This window comes from Rattus norvegicus, chromosome 8 (genome assembly GCF_036323735.1).
Source record: "Rattus norvegicus strain BN/NHsdMcwi chromosome 8, GRCr8, whole genome shotgun sequence".
Taxonomy (NCBI): Eukaryota; Metazoa; Chordata; class Mammalia; order Rodentia; family Muridae; genus Rattus; species Rattus norvegicus.
In genome coordinates, this window is record NC_086026.1 from 89150370 (window position 1) to 89158744 (window position 8375).

General features: G+C 36.1%; 1 long non-coding RNA gene across 1 annotated transcript; it reads left to right on the plus strand.

The window, feature by feature from the left end:
- The first annotated feature begins 633 nt into the window (after positions 1-633).
- On the plus strand, positions 634-6900 carry LOC134480078 (uncharacterized). Its single transcript, XR_010054224.1, has 2 exons — positions 634-742; positions 6308-6900. It is a non-coding gene; the product is annotated as an uncharacterized LOC134480078 (long non-coding RNA).
- Positions 6901-8375: the final 1475 nt, after the last annotated feature.

Sequence of the window (8375 nt, forward strand, 5' to 3'; positions counted from 1 at the left end):
AACTGATTTTCCACCAGTAGCCATTAACTACATATAGTTCTTAATCTATGGGTGGGGTCTTGGGAAAATTTCCCCCATCCATGCTAAAATGTTGACTGGTAAGGTCTTGTGCAGTCAACCATATTGTTGAGAGTTCATGAGAGCGACATCTTTGTTATGTCTAGAAGACATACTCTCCCTGCAGGTGTGTGGGTCTTCTGACTCTTACGATCTTTCCACTCTCCATCCATGATGTTCCTGAGCCTTAGGTGTAGAAATGGATGTTGTAAATTGCCCAGCTGGGGCTGGATAACATATACTCACTTATGGGCTTCAAAGAGAAGCTTCCTTGATAAATGGTTAGCAGCTGAACTTATCTACCATTATAATGATACATATCAATTTATTTGGAGTTTGTACTTAACTCCAAATAAACAAACAAAATTAACAAAATTGCAGTAGTAGGTTCTCCTCTATGATCTGTGACCTGTTCAGCCATGAGTAGTTGGGTAGATTTCGGTATGAACTATAAAACCCCTCCTCTTGATCAGGCCTTGTGCCCATTTAGGTAGCTATTGGTTACCCATAAGATACACTGCCACTATTACATCATTGGTGATCTCCTGGCAATCTATTTTAGAAGTTTGGCAAAGCTTGGGGTTTGCAGGTTTTAGAGCTGGGTAAGACATTAACATTTTTTCTCTTGCCAGCTTGCATAGCATCTTCTGGTACATGAGTTATCCCTCAGAAAGCTGGCTTCCAGGTCAGTAACAACTTGATTACTCCAAGTCCTGTGACGGAAGTGTGTGGTGTCTTTAGAAAGAAGCTGTTACTTTTAAGTTATGTACAAATCACCAAGGGCAATAGAAATAGCCTGTATTATTTTGGGGCTCTTTCAGATCCACTGACCAACAACTCAGAAAGGTGACCCTTGCCTGCAATTAGGGTTTTTGTAAATCTGTGGCTCCTGGGGGTGAGGGTGGGCTTTGTTACCCAACGTAGAGTAACTCCATTTAGTATATATTAACGAATAAAATATCTAATATTTATATAAACATAAAATAATAGGTTTCCCTGTGGCTTTTTCAAACATTCTTAGTGTTATTTATTTCTCCCCTTCCATCCTTTTTCCCTAGTCCCTAGTTAATTTCTCCAATTTTTCCCATTTTAAGGCAAGAAATAAATTTCTCATATTCAACACATGTTAATTCTGACAAAATAGGGGTACTTATTTAAATTTGCCCCAACACAGACACTACATTTGTCAAAAACAGTAGCTTTAAGGTTTACTCTCTGAAGTGCCTTCAAGCTTTACTTAGCAAATTGTCACAAGGCTCTGTCTTCAAATACCTGTCATTCACACCAGTGGAAATTTGATAATGCATGCCCGAGCATGGTTGACAGCTCTGATTTAAAGTCTCCTTCACAAAACATACTGGTTTACTACAGGTTATTTTTTCATTGTTCTGCTAATTAATTGTCTTAAGTTAGCAGAAGAAATTTCAGTTTTTATAGTTTTTTTAAAGCATGGTTATGTACACTGCTATGAAATCATAAATTTTGGTTTCTGTATATCATTAAGCATATTCATTATTCATGAAGTATGGTCAACGACTTAAATTAACCTTAATGTAACTCTTAATAAGTTGATTATTTTATAGGACACATTTTAAAGTTAAAAATAGCATATGCATATTCTAGGCCAATGAAAAGACAAAGATACCATTATAAATCAACATAAAACAAATCTGTAGTCAAAGGATATCACTGATTTCCCCTGTAGGCTCCAACAAAAAGTAGCTTTTTTGCTTTGGAAGGAAAGAAAGAAGAAAGGAAGGAAGGAAAGAAGGAAGGAAGGAAGGAAAGAGGGAAGGAAGGAAGGAAGGAAAGAAGGAAGGAAGGAAGGAAGGAAGGAAGGAAGGAAGGAAGCTATTGGGTAGTCATTGTTCAAGTGTTTCAGTTGGAAAAGCCAACTCAGACTCTGACCAGATCATTGAATATAGACAAATTAATCAATGAATCAGTTATTCAATAGTTTCCATGGGATTCAGGAAGTTATTGATAACAATCTAAAAAGAGGGCATGGGATTGGGATGAAGATGGGTGAGCACTAAGGGGAACTGGATAGACATAAGCCAAACACACCATATCAATGTGGGAAGTTTTCAGAGAGAAACTGAAAGTATTTTTTGCAGTTTCTAGTCTAATCATGAACTGAGTGTCTTTGGTTACCTCACATAGGTTGAAACTAGTAAAAATTCAGGCACCACAACATATGAAGAGGTTATAGGAAGTGAGTAGTTACTAGGGAAGGGAGAATCATTCTTTATTGAAGATACAGCCATTAGTAGGGTTTCCATTCTTCAGTGAATGGCCCCACAGTCATGCACAAATGGGCCATATTAATTGGACTAATAAGATCATTTCAAAATGATTTACATGAAACATGGTGCAGAGCATGATGGAGGAGAAAATGGGAGGTAGATATGATCAGACATTATTGTATCCATGTGTGAAATTTTCAAAAATTAAGAAAACAAATTTTCTGTTCCTATTTTTCTAATTTTATTTATTATTGAAAATAGTTTTTTCATACAATTTATTCTGATCACAGTTCCTCCTCCTTCATTTCTCCTCAGACCACCCCAACCTTCTTATCCTTCTAACTCCTTGACTTCTTTCTGTCTCTTAAGAAAATAGACAAATAAAAAGATAAAGACAAAAGGAACAATCAAAAAGAAACTCAGGGGAAAAAAGAAACTAAGAAAGAGCATGAGAAATGTACAATGTATTCACACACACACACACACACACACACACACACAAAGAAAACATTAAAAACTTAAAATTTTAAAGAGTAATGTACAAGCAAAAGACTATCAAGGGGAGAAAAGCCCAAACAAAGCAATATGAGACAAAAAAAACCTTCCAAAAATCCCTTTGAAGATGTGTGTGTGTGTGTGTGTGTGTGTGTGTGTGTGTGTGTGTGTGTGTGTGTTGACCATCTACTGCTTGGCCTGGGTGATTTATATATTCATTGATATTTCCTTTAAGAAACTAATTTTTCCAGTTTCCAATAGTGCCAGTGGTTACTAATTGGAAATAGCTGCTTGTTTGGGAATGAGAACGCTGGTCTTCTTCCAAGTCTTGCACTGAAACCAGTTAGGTTCAGTCTTTGCAGACCCTGTACATGTTGCTGTGGTCTCCATGAGTTCACACGTGCATCAGTCCTGTTGTGTCTGAAAGACAGTCTTCCATCCCCTAGCACTCTTGAATCTTTTTGCCTCCTCTTCATCATAGCTCTTTCAGTTTTGAGGAGAGGAATTTAATGAAGACATCCCATGTAGGACTGAGTGTTCCAAGATCTTCCATTCTCTGCACATTGTTCAGTTGTAGACCTTTGTACTAATTCCCATCTACTATACAAGGAAGTTTCGCTGATGATGTTTGAGTGAGACACTATGTATAGTAATAGTATGTCATTAGGAGTCGTTTTATTGCTATATTTACTTAGCAGAACAATGATATTTGGTTTTCTTCTGGTTCTATGTCTTATCTAGTCAAGGGTTCCTGGCCACCTGAGCACTGTTCCACATGGATTCCATCTCATGAAGTGAGCCTTATTCAGTCAGATAGTGGTTGGTTTCACACACAACATTGGTCCCACTAATGTACCAGTGTATCATGCAGACAGTTCTTCAATATAGATCCAAGAGTTTGTAGCAGAGCTAGTGTTTACCTTTCTCTGGTATAAAGTAGAATGCTTCCCAGTACCATGAGCACTAGTCAGTAGTGGTAAAGGCTCTACTTAGGCACCAGCTTGAAGTTTCCATGTTCAATGAGATATGTGTGTTGTCTTCAGCAGTAGGGACTTTTCAGTTATGAAGAGCAATGAACAGTCTTGTCATTAATGTGAGTAGTTTGGTTTTTCTATAGGATAATAAAGGTGTTTTAAGGATGCACAATGATGTGATCAGCATTGTTGCAGTTTACATTTGAAACTTTGTGTGTTGAAGTCTTGGTTCCCAGCTGGTGGCATTTCTAAGTACAGTTGATACTTCAGGAAATGAGGCATGTGTGAAGAAACTAGGAACTGATAATGCTGAGTTCTATCCTAGGATCCTGGCCATTTCATCTCTTGTTCCTTGATTTCTGGCTGTCACAGGTAAGCATTTTTTTACCATAAATCATGCTCTGTCCATAACTTAGCTTAGACCTTGCTACCTCCTGAGTGAAATCATGAAATCATGTGACTATGCCTGAAGTCTATGAAATTATGAGTTAAAATAAATCTTTCTTCCTTATAGATCATCGCATGTATTTTGCCACAGTGGCCAAAAACTAAGATGAACACTCTATATATCCAGTCAATTTTTAAATAATATGGTGGATTAATCTTCCCAATGTCATGTAGAAGATTCATAGACATGATTTGTATTTCTAATGGAATAAGGAAAGTCTGTGATGTGGTAGTGATTGGTTAAATATTGATACATCTTATCCATTTGTTTCTGTTTGGATGTCACCATGAAGACAGAAATTAGACAAAATAAATTTAAAATAAAGAACTATGGATATAAGTACTTGAATAAAGTGTGTGTGTGTGTGTGTGTATGTATGTATGTATGTATGTATGTATACTATACATTCTTATAACTGTCCTCCAGCTAGAAAGACAAATATTACTTTAATTATTGACTAAAAAGTGAAACTCACACATTCAACAGCAATTTTTCTATAACCCCTCTGTTCAAACACTCAAGAATAAAAGCAGGGAGATAAATCAAATGGCAAGAGTCAGGCAAAAGCTTGCAAAACACTGCATTCGCTACTTTTCAAAGTATCTCTGAACTCAAGAGATCAAGCAAAGTAGCACTTACATCAAAGTTTCACAGACTTTGATTCGTCTTCACTAACAATGCCTATTTCAGGGAATTTCATGAAGCTCCAGTCTCTCTATCTGTCCCAAAGATGGTATCTTTAGACAACTTCTCCATGGGACAAACATTCTACATTGAAGTGAGAACTAGAACGTGAGATTAAGTTGGAGAGAACTGTGAGCAGTGATGAAATTGTAGTCTTCCTTTGCCTTGCAGTAGCTACAATGACTGGGCATGGGGTCGGGGAGCAGATTACCCAGAGGCATTGAGATTGCTGGCTGCACACGGTTGACCATGCAGATGCAACTATGTTAGACTGGTTAAGGTACTGCTACCTGGAAACACTGCCTTGTATTGAGTTTTTACAATTATGAGAAGAGTGACATCATTGAGGACTACATCGTTGGATTCAAGCACGTAGGAACACAGCTTCAAGTAGTCAATGGCATGAGCCATTTTGAGATTTAAATTGATTTTAATAAAACAATTGGAGAATGTCCTATGCTCACATTGTAAAAGAATGCATGTTGCTAATAACAAAGTGTTTACCCAATCAAATTGATGCTATTGTTTTGATTCAGAAAAATGTATTTATACAGTTATAATATAATTCATAATGTGAATAGGTTTCTAGATGTGCCATTTTTCCACAATTTAACTATCTCAAGTGTTCTTTTTCATATGCATGTGATATACAAAGTGACCTCTAAGAAATTAAACATGCTGGAAGTCATCTGGGTTGTTATTTCTTCAGAGGAACATGTTTGTTTATACTTTGTAATGGTTTGACATTTGAAGTATTGAATTTTCTGTACTGAAAAGGGGAAAGTGCTCACATGTCCTTACCATTACTTTTCCCATTTCATAAAAACAAACTCTTTATTTTTTGTAAGTCAAAGCAGAAGATGAAGTGTTCATAGAAGCTGATAACCCCATAGACAGCTTTAACAGTACTATGTACTACGTGACCTTGCTCTCCTGTGGTTTCATTTCAATCTAGATATTATGACCTTCCCAAAATTTGAAAGAATATTCTCCATTATTGCTTCATCTCGGAACTGTAGTTTTCTGCCCATGTTTCCATCTGGAACTGAACCACCCAGTGATACTCAAAGACCATACAAACTAAGGCATATTCAGTGGAGCCAGCAAACACAAACTCTTCCAAGCCACAGTATGTTGGCGTTTTTACTTGATTAACAAGGTCGATGCTAAATTGAAGCATATAAAGTCAATGTCAAAGGCAAACATTTCCCTGCATCTTTATCATCAACAAAATGGTCAAATGTCAGTATGATTGAAATGAGAATTACACTGTTTGGGAAGTAGAGTTCTGATTCCTGTCTTTTCACGTGAAACTCACTGGACTTCATTTGAATGTGTTCTATACTATAAGTTTGTCCTACATTTTTGAGCCAGACTTACGTTTTCTGTTGTTATATTTTTAGAGATTGGGGCCTCACTATTTCCTTGGCTGTTCTCCAACTGATGAAATCAAGCAATCCTCCTCTTCAGTTTCTGAAAAGCTGAGATTATAGGCACACATAATCGTGTCACATTTCAAATATATTTAAAAAATCATTTGGAAAATGGAAATAACTTAGTCTCAATGTAACTGCATTATAGTTAAATATTCTACCCCCCCCCCCGAGCAGTGTCATCAGATCAGCATATACATTTTCTGAAGGACCCAAATGGTTTAAGAAATATATGTACTCTCTTGCAAATAGAGTTTCTTGTCTATAAGTAATCAAGATTCTGAACTCAATCCTAAGGACAAAGAAGGAGGAGGAGGAGGACAAGGAGGAGGAGGAGGAAGAGGAGGAGGACAAGGAGGAGGAAGAGGAGGACAAGGAGGAGGAGGAGGAGGAGAAAAAGTGGTCATATTTTGTCTGTAATTTTTTTATTTTAAACTTATGTTTTAAGTTTTTTTCCTTTATTTTTTGGATTTTTTTTAGTAATATTATATTTTGTTTACCAAAATCCTCATCACTGAAGATCTTACCAGGATAGTAAGTGTAAGAATAGTAGCTAAAATTTCCAATTAACTTAAATTGCCAGTCTTAGAACATAGTAGTTTGTAAATAGTGATAGGTACAGAGTGAAAATCCTATTTTTCTTATATAAAATATAAAATGTGACTTTTCTATCACACATATTTCCTCAAAGACAGTATAAAGTGTGATTTATTATCTATTATATTTAAGCTGAAAAGGCATCATTTAAATATATATATATACATACATATATATATATATGTGCTTATTTATGTGAATCTATACATTCACTCTCTCATCATGGCTTCTATGGTCCAGGAGTCATTATCTGAAGGAGGAGTTTGCAAGAGTTATTACTGCTGTGATGTAACACACAGTGATCAAAAGCAAGTTGCGGAGGAAAGTGCTTGTTGGGTTTAAATACTTCCACATCATAGTTCATCACCACAGAAGTAAGGACAGGAGCTCAAACAGGGCCAGAATCTGGAGGCAGGAGCTGACGCAGAGGCCATGGAGGAGTGCTGCTTACTGGCTATTCCCCCCATGGTTTGCTCTGCCTGCTTCCTTTTTTACTTTTCATTTTTAAATGTCCCTTAATTTTATTTTTTAAAATATTATTTCTTATTTAAAAGAAATATTTTGTCATGCAGGTACATGAATATATGTTACAAAGCATTCATTGTATACCAGAATAGAGTATGCTCTCTAAAACCTTAGCTGAAAGGTGGAAATAGTCTAAGCCAATAAACAACCGCAGAACAAGATGAAATTGAAAGACAAGGCCAAAGATTCCCTTGTTTACAACAGAGACAAAGGATGATCCCCATTCCAAAGAGGGAAGAAAAGACAAGAGAGACTAGAAAAAAAAAACTTGAATGTGAGTCTGTAACTCCAACACTCGGGAGGAAGCAGAAACAGGGACTATAGCAAGTTCAAGGCCAGCCTGCTCTACACAGCCTGTCTCAACAAAACGAAACAAAGAACAAAATAAACATCAGAACTGATGTAAAAATGAAATGTTCAATTGTTTTAAAAACCTTAAGCTCTGATTGTATGAAAGACTTTGTTCACAGAACTATTAAAAACTAGACGGGTCCCATCTGATGCTTGCTTTGTTGAGTTTTTGAAGTGAAGGACACTATTCATTTCATTTTACCAAGTGCTTCAATCTATTAAGATTGCTAAGATTTTAACTGGCCTTCAACAGTTAAATTAGCTTTCCGTTTTTATTGTGTACACCAAATAAATATTATGTGTTTCATTTTGCAATTGAAATATCTATCAAATGCTGAAAACATTTAACTTCAAATACTCTCTATGCATCAATATTTAAAAGCAGCATGGTGTATAGCTAAGATAAAAATAATTGGTCTTTTTTAAAACATGATGAAAATGAGATGCCTTGGGAAGTGCTTTGATATTTTAAATCGCTTACTAAAAGTTTAGAGAAGCAATATTTAGATTTTATATTTGTGGCATTTATATCCCACTTTCACCTTATTTCACTTTAAAAAGCTCC